At 33.3% G+C, this 14335-nt stretch overlaps 2 protein-coding genes across 17 annotated transcripts in view; one reads left to right on the plus strand and one right to left on the minus strand.

Moving 5' to 3' along the window:
- LOC114928806 (uncharacterized) overlaps positions 1–11972 on the minus strand; it is a 32361-nt gene extending 20389 nt beyond the window's left edge. Inside the window, exon 1 of one of the 3 annotated variants that reach the window (XM_085481786.1) lies at positions 11713–11972. The gene's annotated coding sequence lies outside the window, so the exon portion shown is untranslated. Of the gene's footprint in view, positions 1–3728; positions 4340–11712 lie in introns of those variants that run through there. The other 2 variants (XM_085481787.1, XM_085481785.1) reach the window with 2 other exon arrangements.
- The window catches only part of rdgB (retinal degeneration B), a 68479-nt gene that overhangs the window by 21894 nt on the left and 32250 nt on the right, over positions 1–14335 (plus strand). For all 14 annotated transcript variants that reach the window (XM_029300153.2, XM_029300160.2, XM_029300164.2 and 11 more), the window contains exon 2: positions 13799–14060. The gene's annotated coding sequence lies outside the window, so the exon portion shown is untranslated. The remainder of the gene's footprint in view (positions 1–13798; positions 14061–14335) is intronic.

The following is a 14335-nucleotide window of genomic DNA, read 5'->3' on the forward strand; positions in this document are numbered from 1 at the left end:
ATGAAATTCGAGATAGATGTTTACTTGTAATCATAATGCCTCCTGTAATAATTATACATACACAGAGAGAATTTTCTCTTATAATTTACCCTGCAATTATAGTAATCGTGGACAATATGGTATTGGAAGAATTACCACAATAAAAAATATTTAATAGGTACATAGTAAATTATAGTTGAGTATATTTTATATCTTATTGTGCTAGATATTTATATTTTTATTGTGGTAAATATTAATCAGAAAAACTCTTAGAGAATTCTTCCAATAGTATATTGTCGACGATTATCATGATTTTCAAGGTAAATTCTAACAAGAGAAAATTCTGTGTACAAAAAAATGAACAGGGCATCTCAAATTCACCACTTTTAAGTTAATCTTTTGACCCTACAAGATTCATGCCTCGAAATTTTCGTTATGAATTTGCTATTAACAGGAGACATTGATTTTGGAATGCTCTATATAATTATAAACAGAATTCAATTTTAGAGATGAATTATGAATTGTCTAAATAAGCTTTTTCGAAAGACACGTTTCCTCGTCGTCACGAAAATTTTCAAGATTAATATTTTGCATCATGTAAAAATAATTGGAATTCTAAATTATCGGAATTTAATCATTGTCTAAAAATTTGCATTCGTGCGCAATTTTTCATTTCAGGAAAGAACTCTGATTCCATTTATTAAAATCCGATTATTGGAAATTATTTAATTTTATTGACGTTAAGGTTTTATTCTGTCAAAATATTATGATCGTATATTTGCGATTCTATCGAATGAGTCTTATCAAGTAGAGAGATATAAATAGCTTCAATTTATAAACAGTAATGGAATCTTCAAAATTAACACGCAAAAAGAAATCAAGATAATTTCAACGACGACTAATCACATATCATTGAATATTTTTTAAGAATAAAACAACATATTTCTCTTATATCTTCACAATCATCTTTCTACATTGAAAGACGTGCAAAATAATTTTAAATCCGAGATGAGTGTTTCAATTTTACTTATATTGCAACTAAAAATCGATGACATAAGCTATACTTAATCTAATTTTTTACCGTCAGTTTCTGCGATAACTCATAGCGATTCGTTATAGTATCATGAAATATTTGAAACTGAAATATAAGAGCACAATTAATATTGGTAATTTCGGTGCAGTGCACAAATACAAATAACAATAGAACATTATGATTCCTCTATCGAACGAAGCCCATTCGGGCGTAAATTCGATTCGCGACGCTTTCGATAAAGTCGCGAAAGTCGCGTTCAATGCCAACACGTTGGAACGAGAATCAGACGTTATTAATGAATTCGCGCGCCGGTAAATTCGCGGAAAAATAAGTAAACACACGCGAAGGTTGACCACCTCTGTCGCGAGTGATACCCACGTGCGATAGGAGAAGAAGTGGAGGAAGCTAACGATCAATACGACATACAGGGTGTGTCGTATGAAAGCTTCGACGATGTGTGGCGGCACGTCGGAAGGATGCTGGACGTTTCCGAGGATCGATAAAATAACGGAGGCACTTTTCAATGTTGAGGGGAAAGGAGGGACTCTGGAAAGCTTGGGAATTTGGGAATGTGCCAAAAGTTTTGGAAATCGATGGTTAGACGGCCAGTACACTGAGAGAATTTTCTCGTAGAATTTACCCTAAAAATCATGGTAATCGTGGGACAATATGGTACTGGAAAAATTTTATAAGAGTTTCTCTAACTAATATTTATCACAATAGGATATAAAATATATTCGATTAATTTTACTATATACGTAGTAAAATTTACTATGTACATATTAATATTTTTATTGTGGTAAATATTAATCAGATAAATTCTTATAAGATTCTTCCAATATCGTATTGTCCCACAATTAACATGATTTTCAAGATAAATTTTAAGAGAAAATTCTTTCCACATAGATACCATTAGATGTCTATTTTCCGAACACCTCGTTAAAGATTGAAAATAGAGTTACGTCCGGAAACAAAAAATATATACATTATATATCACTCTCTCAACACGCTCGCATCAGGTGTACGAACAAAAAACTGAACGCTATTACATTATCTCTTCGAGATTAAGAGATAACAAGTTTATGTATAAAGTGTGCAGATTCTATATCTCGTGATATTCACATTGTAAATGTGTGTCAAATGCGCGATGACATAATAACGCGCAATGTTGAATGAAAATTACAATTATCATCTTTCGACAATGTGTTATACATTAATTATTTTCACCGTGATCAATTCGTTATTAAGATTGCGAATAATAATTGGATAGACCATGATAGATCTGTTAGGTCTGTTGAAAATGTTGCCTCTAGTTTGCGTGCGGTTTAGGCAGGATAAGGAATCCATGATGGTGCGGTGTTCCAAAATTATCCTCGAGCTATTCCGGCCATTTCGAGACCGGAGGAAACCGGAGGTATTTTCGCATATTCGTGTTGTTATCATTGGAATTACGTCATAGTTGCAAATGAGAATAGATTATACATACACGTGTGCGCCAGAAAAATGCAGTCGTATATACATATTCTTCTGCGTAGAAATATCGCACGTATGGTACAACGAAAATAATTCGCTGGGTTTCTCGACAGGTTTAAAGTCGTATAATTGAAATATTTTTTATATCTCCGTATATCTTTGAATTATCATAATTTCACTTGTACGAGGAAATCGTCAATTCATTATTGGAGCGTTTTAAATACCGCGTAATTAAATTTTTGCTTGTTAGATATATGAATGAAAATGATTCTTTCTGGTTATCTAAAAATCTGAAAATTTTTATGAAAACTTCTTTATTATTCATCTCAAAGTTTACAAAAAATTTAAAAAAAAAAGAGAAAATTTACTTTGCACATTCCGTCACGGTAGTGAAAATCTACTTAAAATTCATAAGACTGAGTATGTGTAATATATCCCTCGCATTTTAACCTGTTCGTTCTCGTTCAGAGAGACTCGTTCCTCGTCCCGAAGCAACGAGAAAGAGAGGAAAAGAAAAGAAAAAAAATCTACACGTGTGGGGAAGAACGTTATACGTCAGGACTGGATTTATACAGATATACTTATGAGAGCATTGAACACTTGGCAAGCAGCGCGCCTGTGTGCACAGGGTGTCTACAAAAATATGTATATATTGGTCACCCCAATTTAGCGTATAACAAACTCGAAATTATTTTTGGAATCGATTTTTCTTTAATTCTTTTGCTGAATTTTCCGGAAAAAATTTCCTCCGCGAATAAACTAAAACTTTGCAATTCTTCGTGTCTGTGGTAAAAAATTAAGAGAAATTAGAAATAATTAACACAACATTTCATAACTTGATCTTACATTTATAATTAAAATTCTTTTTTTGGATGGAGAAAAGGCACATATAAATACAAAAATCATTCTTGCGCAGTTAATAAAAATTAAAATCACATTTCCGTAATATCTGTAATTATGTTATCATCTTTTTTCTCACTTCGACCTTTGATAAATCTTTTAAAAATAGAAGAATGTTTCTCAAACATCTTATTTATGTTCAGGATATACGTCCACCCTGAGATGCCCTTGAAAACTCGAGAAAACTAATCATATATTTCGATTGAATCAATTCTTGGCGAGATGTTTCCCCCGATTTGTTAAGAGAGAAAAGCTGAAACGTGACATTTTTGTCGGCGTTTCGTGAACCGGCGCGTGCGCGCATTTTCCTCGACGTCGACGTGGCGTGGAAGTTCGTCCTTACCGGAAAATCAAACGCACCGATAGGCCGTAGTCCGAGAACTGCACGTGTCTCCTTAGCGGCGATTAGCACTGCCAGATGAAAAAGACAGTCTGCACGCAATTTAGCCAAATCGATTGTCCAATCGCTGCCTTCTCTGTAAAACGAGTTCTGCAAAATGTTTCTCACACGAGTACCTCCGCGATATATATCTTGACACACCGTTTCGTCTGTTTAATTTCGAAGCAACACCTCGATCCGATCCCGCCTGAAAAAGATCGGCTGGCGAGAGGACGCGTCCTGCGACTTTTCTCTATCGCTTCTCTCGGATATATATATATATATATATATATATAATTTCGATTCGATATAGAACGAGAAAGACGGCACGTATACACACGAGTCGCGAGTCGGACGGGAACTGAGAGACGGCGGCGGCGGCACTCGGATGTCGCTAAAAACCTAAAAGCTCCTCCACACCCCTCCATTCTCCGTCTCTCTCGTTCCCCTTCTCAGACGCGTCTGTCGCTCGCATCCCCTCTTTTATCTCCTCCGCTGCGCTCCGCTTTGTCTCTCTCGACCCTGCGCCACGCCGCGTTCCGACGCGTCTCGGTCTCGGAGTCCGAGTCGCAACCGAAGCACGTTTTTGCAAAGCGTACACGTCTGTCGCGCGAAGACGTCTGCCCCTCCCTCTTTTCCGCGAGTGACTTTATTATTCTTTCGAGTGTGTTTCTAAACTATATTGCGCACAATACGCGTCTTCAACCATGACTAATCCTTGCAAAACGGACAGCGCTAATTGCGCTAATCGGAGCTAAAATTCAAGTCGTTTCTTCGGTACAAGGTATATTACATCTTTCGAGTCGCGAATTCGAATCTGAAGCATGCCAATGAAGTTTTAAATGGTGTAGGGTTGCTTTGGGGAATAAATATTATATATCTGATGAATTTTCAAAGCTTTTTCTTCCGCTTTAAATTTTATAAGAAATTGATATTGTTTTGTTTATCACATAACAATGAAGCGCGTGATGTTTTAGCCAGAGCTAAATCTGCACGCGTATATGAATGTTCTTTTATATTTTTACAATTTACAGGGATTATATAAATGAGAATAATCGAAAATTACGCTTTTAAAAAAAATTGTCTGCATCCTTTTTATTAGAACGCAAACAATTATTATATAACTGTAATAATTTGTAATTCTAATATTCGTAAAATACTATTTACTACCCTTACTAGTTCGCGACTTTTACGTCTTATTTCCAGTCGTCTTTAATCAATTTAGGGTATAGAATAATTAGATATAATATGCATATATCGAGAGTATTACGTAACGTTTTGTACATACTATTACGAGCGTTTGATCAATAAAATTCCAATGAACGTAACGTGGATGCCGTTATATACTCGGGTAATGAAGGAAATAAGGAGACGATGCTCAATAAGTTTGAGTTAACATTTGACGCAAGTGTTACATGCTGTAAAATCAAAGATAAATAAGACTTGTTTGAGTTGTCGACGAGACTTCAGACACTGTAAAAAAAATATGTAAAATTACATAAATAATAAATGTAAAATTACATGATAAATAATGAAAAGGTAAACATTTCTATTATTTGTCGTGTAATTTTACACTTATTATTTATGTAATTTTACATATTTTTGTGTAATATATTACATATTTTTTTACAGTGAGTCTATCGATAAATACGACGTGTTTGTTCGCTTAAAAATTGTTTCAAGGTTTTCGTTTGTATTCTAATGCAGCGTTACAGCCTGCATATATATATATATAACAAATTTAGATTAAAGCTAACTGTGTTTTCTTGACGTGTTCGTCGTCTAGTCGATCGTTGAATGACGATCGTCAATCGAGAACCGTATGTCGTGTCTTCCATTCTTAACAGGCGTGAATTACGAAATATCACTTGGCTTGGGAATCTCCTTGCACTCGTTCGACGAATGCTGCTGATCTTGCAAATCTGAATTTTTCAGATTATAATAACTGCGATTAAAGATATTGCATTTAATGTATGAAAAGAGTCACGTTTGTGTAGACGTATATATATAGGGCAATAAATGCGTTTAATTTGCAATATTATTTCAAAAACTATTTTCGAGACATTAGATTTTATGGACGTTTAAAAAAAAAAGATAACGATGTGTGAATTGTTTAATTAAATTTCGAGAAATAATAAATATTTATCAACTGATTTTAGACATAAACTTTGGCAAAATTTAATTTGAGATATAATGAGATACTTGACACTATAATAAAACTTGAAAAAGAAATTCGAAAAAATTATATAAGGTTCGAAAAGTTATTCTATTTTTAATTGAAGAATATCATTCGTAATCAAATTATTTGCCCATTATTAAAAACATATACAACATATAAAAAATACATATAAATAAGAAATGCCGTAAATAATTTTAAACTTGTAACAAGTGTTAAAATAATGTTTCAGAAACCTGTGTGTTTACTAATGAAAGAATATAAATAATGTATAATCTATGTTGGCGGTAATAATGAATGAGCATTATTCATTCATTTTGCGATTATTCGATGATTAAATCGTTCACATTTATTTCGCGATACTCGACTATAAAATGTGATTAAACCTGGTTAATAATAACAAGGTTATTAAGTTATCTGAGTCATGAGAGAATTATATTTCTCGTGTAGAGCTCTCGCATTTGGCATCTATATAATGCAGCACATGTCTTAAATTATGCGTATATGATGATGACTTTGTCTACGATTTTCAATGTAATGGCGATAAATTCTCGAGACCTTATATACATTTCCCTACATCAATACAATTAGTTTGTCGTTTTGCCAAATCGATCATTGAATCTAATTTTTTTTCGATTTTCGACCTTTGATATTCAAACGTCGAATAATTTATATTTTTCTGGAAAATATCGAGTGCCCTATTTCTGTAGGATATCGTTGCGCGTTATTCGAAAAATGCAATCAGCTTCGTCATGCGGTTTGACGCAAGACGTATACGCGAACTTCGCGCGATCGATAATGCGATTTAACGGAGACGAGGATGAAGAGGCGTATAGGAAACGAAACGAAAGAGAGAGAAAGAGAAACGCGACGCGGATCGTTAGATTCTACTGCGTAACTGACTTGTTAACGTTTGCGATTGAAAAAAAAAGAAAAAAGAAATTATCGGACGACTAAATAAGTAAGATTGTGGAAATGCGTAAGCGTATCGTTAGATAACGAATACAGTTAAAACGAGCGATTACTCTATATTTAGAGCTACTTTGCGCGCATACAACGACAAGAAAACTGCAGAGGCAGAGAAAGATAGCACGTGCTGCAAAAATGCTGCACGTGCTATCAATTTCTTTTTTCATAAATAAGGACAAGTTGCTCTATAAAACATGTTGACTAGACTTCTCGTAGAATAGACGAGAAAGAAAATGCATAACTATTAGACGGATGTGTATGATGTCTTGCAAAAGGATGCCTGTTAAACTATATATTTTTTTTTTGCAAATTTATCGTTCATCGACAAGATCCGATAAATGATAGATTTGCATTACTTGTCCGAAATATACGAAATCGCGATCATAACATATTTGATATTTTACTCCGATACTTCAAGAATTATATGAAAAATCTAGAACGCAGATTGTGAAATGATTAAATTTCAGTTGCAGTTTAATTTTTTTCATTTTTATCTTTTATCTCTTCTATAAATTATGATAATTTTATTATCGCTAATTTTTAATCTCAATTAATTATTGGCACAGCACTTTCTCATATATCTTAATAGGTAGAATAATGTGGAAAAATTTAACCCCTTTTTATGTATAAAAGTTTTGACGAAATTTAATTATTTCTTGCTCGTTGTAGAAAAATTAATTAAAAACCGTGGGAATTTATTTATCAACCATATCTTTGCATAAAAAAATAAAATAAAATAAAATAACATTGAGCTTGTAGAAGAAAATCTTGAAATTTACCATGGACATGTCACAATCTATAATAGAGAAAAAAATGATATCGCGCTGCGTAGTATAAAGTTGTTATTAGTTCGTTATTGAAAAGAGAGAAAAGAGAGAAGAGAAGTCTCTTCGGCTTTACGAAAGAAGAGACCCCCCGCATGGTTTCGGGATAATTGAAATATATATATCGAGATAATTGACGCGGAGAGAGGAAAATAGCCGTATAGGACAAATGAAACTGCGTTTGACGTCAGAGATGTCAGGCATCTTGAATTACACACAAAAAGTGGTGTGTCACTTGGTCGCAAAGTTGCGCAATGCAAATAAGCAATGCGTATGGTAATAAGATTTACGCAACCCCGGTACTTGAGCTTTTTTTTTCTTCCGGCGCCAGCCGAAGCTCTTTGCTCTCATAACTTGACTAAAGATGACCGTGAACGAGGGAAAATGAAAACGAAGCACATTTTAATCATTTCTTTGTGCATACGTATGTAAGCGCGATATTATGCGCGAATGAAAAAATAAAAAAAGGAAAGGAGATATAGAGCGCATATATAATGTATATATCATGCGAGGGAAGACATCAACTTCCGCGAGAATCACGCTGCATGCGATCAATCGTATATACAAGTAGTCGAAACATTCTTATCTCGGAGCGAGAGGAGAGCCATTATCGTATATCTTCAAGGTCGACTGGCTATCAATCGGCAGAGTCTGGGTATCCGGGAGGAGAGAAAGATTCCGCGTGTTATCTCCCGCGAGTTAAGATCGCGTCGCGATTCGCATTTCCGTTATCGGAAACACAGAAACACACGGCGACCGCATGATTCGCACGACGTCTTTGATAACAAAAATCCCGTACATGGGTGATTGCACAAGAAACGACGTAATAACAACCTGGGAGAACATTTTTTATGTATAATTTTATATAAATAGTTGTACATATAATCGTAGAATTATATTTTGTGATATATGTCCATTTTTATACATAATCATATTTTATATATAAATTATAAGGATTCATATACAATAATCATGTCAAATTATATATGAAACATATTGTATATTTATATATACGAAGAAATACTTATATATATTATATAAATAAATTTATATAATTATATATTAAAAAAAACACTTTTATCTAGTTATATGTATGAACATATTTCATATATAATTGTGCGATTATATTATATATAATTTTATTTATTTCTATATAAAAAATTTTTTCCCGGGAATGTAAGGAAGAAAAATGGTTAGATTACAAAGACTAATGATTTAATAATCATGAAAATGATTCAACATTAAGAATATAATTGAAGGTGGCAAGGATCGAAAAGCGATCCTTTATATTATATATTTATTTGCAGATAAGCTATATCACAGCTATATCGCAATAATAACACTATAGCTCGCTAACGCGTAAGCATTCCGCTTTCGATATCGGACACCAGAAACGGATAGGTAGTCTCGGGTAACTGCGATAGACTCTGATGTTCCGCAAATTAATCGCATTGTCAAAGGTTTACGAATGCTTTGCTAGCATTCCTATGGAGCAAAAACATTCCTGCGAGATGATCGATAACTCCATCGACGATTTCGCTCCGCAGTTCTACCTGTTTTCGTATGTACAACGTTCTTTCGTATAATTATCCATACATCTTATATAATTATGTTAATATGCGAAATATGTAAAATGCCTCTAAAGAATTCCTTTAATGTGCCGTATTAATTAACGAGCGTGTAAAATGTCGAAGTTGCAGAAGCTAGGAAGAAGAAAAAAAAACGGAACGGATCGTAAATTGAACGCAATTTGTGATGACATTGTGTCCAAAGATGCGGACAAAGTTAGACAAAATATGAGGATTATATTTTATACATTTAAGAATGTCAAAATTTACGTTAACGTTGTACATTTTATGCGAGAATATAAATATATGAACGAAAAAACGTAAGGTACGCTTTCGTACGTAAGGAAATCGCAAAGTTATTGATTACTTCACATAATTCGCGTTTCTTATTTTTTTTACGAAGCGTTTCCGGATTCCCTACTATAGAGACGCTGAGAAATATGATCTGATTAATATGCATATACCGCTATTAATAAAATTTTCATGCGGCTAGACGTGCGGTCGGGTTGGTAAGATTTAAAGGAGAGCGAACGATACGAAACGCGAAATGTGAAGCGCGGATCGATATTGCGGAATAAAGCGAGCAAATCGGCCGATGAACTGGCCCGTGTGTTCTATCGGAAATAAGAAATCAGTTTAATTCATTAGAGAATGTTAATTCAATTATAGTAAACATTTAACTAGCAAAGATGGACAATCGATCATTTCTCACAACATTTTTATTCAACTTTTCATCTTTATATTTTACGTTGAATTAATTATTATAATTGAGAGCTATAATAATTATAAAATAATCATAAAGACGAAACAGTTTAATAAAATTAATTTCAAGCTACTCAAACTTTTCACCGACTCGATTAAGTCTGATTAATTTTAATCATATCGCGCCTAAAAAAATAACTACGTACTTTATATATATATTGATTATAGTTTAGCCTACTTTAGTTTATGACTAATTCTTGAGAAAATAGTCACATATAGTGAGTTTTGGCTGAATGTAGACCAATATTATATTTACTAATCACGTTGTCTCTTCTAATTTTCACGGTTAGTCGACCTGAAAATAACCAGAATAATTTCAACTATAGGCATAAACTAGTTATCATTTACTCATCCGTTTACTGACATGACTAAATTCTAGCTAATTTTCCAGAAAATGCTTTTTTAACATGTACGCAGCGTCATTTATTATAAAATAAAATTATTCATGCACTGATTGCATATCGAAATGTTTGCGGCTTATCTAAACAGATTTTTTTTCAACGAATCGTAAACTCAGCTGCCGTCCAGTAAATTCAAAATAGTAAAAAATAGATAGTTGAGTTTTTTTCTATTCGAATAATTCTTATCTCTAATTGCACATAAATGAGCTGGCAAAGATTTGATAATCCCCTCCTCTCATTCGTGTGTAACTTATCAGTGAAACTGATACAGTTGCACTCTATTGCACGTTTCGTTCATTCGCTTGTGGAATGAGAATTTGTCTTTGTATGAAAGTAGATAACTTGCAAATAGATAATTCACTCGGTTGTTGGTCTTGCAATATATAGACACTTACGATATACATATACATAGATAAATTATTCTTGATGCGCGCGTTCCTTTCTTCGTACGATCAATTGTCCAAAGATTAGGATTTTTTGATTTTTATCTCGTAAATTTTATGAAGCATTGTAAAGAACAATTTGCAAATCATTCTCTGACTTATCAGTTTCATTTTTTCGGTTTTTAATTGACGTGATCACGGTAAAATTACAATCAACATTATTATAAGTAATAATTATATATTTTTATATATTAAAGAAAACTTTTTCTGTTGTAAAAATTGCAAATTCAGTTGCGTGAAATTAGTTGAGTAAAAATTTCCTCATATCGCATGACACAAATAAATATGTAAATATGACGTTTCATGCCAATCTAGATTCTCTAGAAAAATGGTATTAATCTTTAATAACGACAATATATGCAGGAAATCATATCTGTATATCAAATGTCAAATGTCAAGCTTTACCCGCTCTTGCGTCATAGATACCAAATCTTATATATTATAACAAATATATTCTCTAGTTTTTTTCATCATATCCATAAATTAAAAAAAAAACTTGTTTTTATTTTCTGCATTTCAAATTCCGCGTATCATTTTGACTCTTGCGAGTATATCTTATCATTATTAAAATCTCCTGATCCTATTTTATGGCCTATTATGAGCATGATGAATATTATGCAATGAAATTTACTCGTCATATAATATCTTCCTTGATATTCACAAGAATTAAGGTCGAAAAAAGCTCTCGAGGGAAACCTGCACTTGTCCGAAATTTAATCACCTCCGGTTCCTTTTTTTTCATTTTCGAATAAGACGCTAAAATATACGCGATTCGCTAGCAGAATAAGGACGTCCCGGGATTTACCTGCGTCGTCAAGGATCGATTAGGAACGTACTCCGCTGTGGCTCGACGCCGGGCCGGGCGGCGCGCTTCCGATTCCGCTCTCCGCTTCCGGTTGTCGGCGAAACGCAGAAATCCTCCTGAAATCGAGAGCAGGCGACGTTCGCTCTGCCGGTGGCTTTCTTTCGCTGCCTCGGATTGAAAATCGGTCGTACCGGCTTGATCGCCGAGGAACGTGACGTGCGACGTGCGCTCCTCTCGGTAACCTCCTCGTAACTGGCGGATTTTCACTATGACGACGAGACCGCGGACAATCAGTGACGTAACTACCCAGAGTCGTGCGGGGGCGTTTTCGAGCGCGTCCGCCTTTTTCCGCCCTCTTAGCGACGCAATTGTGATTCCGATAAAGCAAGGCATATTTTAGATCCTGAAATGCTTCCTCGATAAAAGTATCACGAAAGTAATAATTTTTTTTATCGCAAACGATATAAATCAAACAATTTTCTTTTTCGCAAAAGTTTTTACAAATTTCAATTGATAATCATAAATGATTAAATGAAGCATAAAGGGGCATTTATTGGGTATAATTCTGTGATATGCTTTTACATAAAATAGAAATAAAAGAATGTTTATATTTTGTATATTTTTTATTGCGTTTTCTACTCATCCACTTTTGGAATGAAGAATCGTCGTAGCGACTTTTAAATGCAACAGAGTTGACTCTCTGATCTGCGTACGCAGTTAGTTATCATTGGTCGTTCAAGTTGTCCACAAACATCTGCGTTATATGAAAACGCGGCATTACATATATATATAATATAATTACATATAGAGATAATGTCTAATTTATTTCCACTTATTGATACGTAAAAAATTGTCTAAAAAATTTCCTAAATATTTTTATGAACAGAACTTTTTGGATAATTAATGTACTTTCAAACCAAGTTAGCATATCATTGCACATTTTTTCAAATTTGAACAATGAAATTTTATAGTTTTCGACGTGTTCTATAGTTCTGTAACATAGTTGCGACCATAGGCTGTCACTAAATATATATTTAACCACAAAAAACTTGAATTTTCGAATATATGATAAGCGTTGACGTTTTTTCATATTTTGAAGTCTGCTTAAAAATATTTAACATATAATTAATTATTAATAAAGCATTTTAATAATTATTTAAGTTATGAATTATATTAAATTATCTAATTTTAAAGTTATTTATCTATATAAAGAGTCTTGCTTTAGTATTATTATTTAATTTGTATTAATAATATATGTATTATTTAAAGATTCATATTTTTTAACAGTTATTAGAGCTGATTTCTGTCGAAAGATTAATAGAGTTCAATTTTTAATAATTTTTTAAATATAAAAGTAATGAATAGCGCGCACTTGTGTTGTTCTAGTATAAAAAAATATATAATTTTTAAAAATACAAAAGAATCGTAATATTGACAATAAAGATACGTGAAATTGCATGAGACGAAGTCGCAATAAAAGATCCAAAAATAAAGATCTTAAAAAATACGAAAAAAGGTTCTCGAAATTGAAAAAGAAATCCGCAGGGTTGGGTAAATTAATGATTTTTTTCAACTAAGTTAAGTTAAAGTTAATTGCTTATAAAATTAATTTAATTGAGTTAAAAATTGCATGAACAAAAAATTAACTCAATTATAAGCTTAAGTTAAGATTAAATTAACTGAAGTTAAATCAAAAGTTAATTTTTTAAAAACATTTATATTAAATTAGAATTTTGTTTGTTAATTCTTTTAAAATTTATAATAATAAACAACAAAAGAAATTTTGATTTTTATATAGAAATATATTTTTTGGTAATTACAATTGATGACAAATGAACATAAAAATTAACAATACTTTATTTTAAAAACAATACGCGTTTATAATTTATAAAAGAACAATAATGGTATTCAGATATAAAAGAAATTTAACTTGGGAATACAATTTAAATTAACTAAGCTAAGTTAAAAGTTATTATCTTTTTAATTTTTTTCAACTTTTAACCATTTAACCAGTTATTACCAACCTTGGAAAAAAGTCCAAATATATCATTGTGAAGTTATCTGATTCTTTCGATGAAAATTGTAGGAAAAAGGAAACCGACTAGATACGGGAATGTAACGGCGCGGCGCATGCGCCAGAAGCTGGACGAGCTGCCTTATCAACCGAGGTGACATTCCTTGGCTTGTCTTGGCGGAGTCGTCGCGCAAAGATGCCGGGAAACACCCTGCGGACGGACGACCGTCGTCGCGTGTGATCGTGTGATCGTGTGAATCTCGCGAGTGGATTCTGAAGCTGGATTTCCAAGGATTGCCGCGGAAGCACTCGAGAAGCCTAAATTGGTGAACCGGTAAGTCGAGCATCGATCAGCGTATTTTGACATAAGCGGACTGCGTGTTTCCTATCGCGAGCGGCAGGAAACTGTCAATATCAATCAGATGCACTTATTGCGAAAGCAATGCTGCGAATCGAACAATTTGCTGGCTCTTCGTGCTCTTTGTGTCGATTGCGTTAATGAGTTCGATGATGATAGGCAGTAACGTGCGAAAACGAATAATACTGAAAAGAAGGAATTGAATAATGAAAAGGTTGAGGGTCGAACGAGGGTGATCTCGTAAGAAATAG

The sequence above is a fragment of the Nylanderia fulva genome, unplaced genomic scaffold (genome assembly GCF_048542155.1).
Source record: "Nylanderia fulva isolate GAGA-0341 unplaced genomic scaffold, ASM4854215v1 Scaffold19, whole genome shotgun sequence".
Lineage (NCBI taxonomy): Eukaryota > Metazoa > Arthropoda > Insecta > Hymenoptera > Formicidae > Nylanderia > Nylanderia fulva.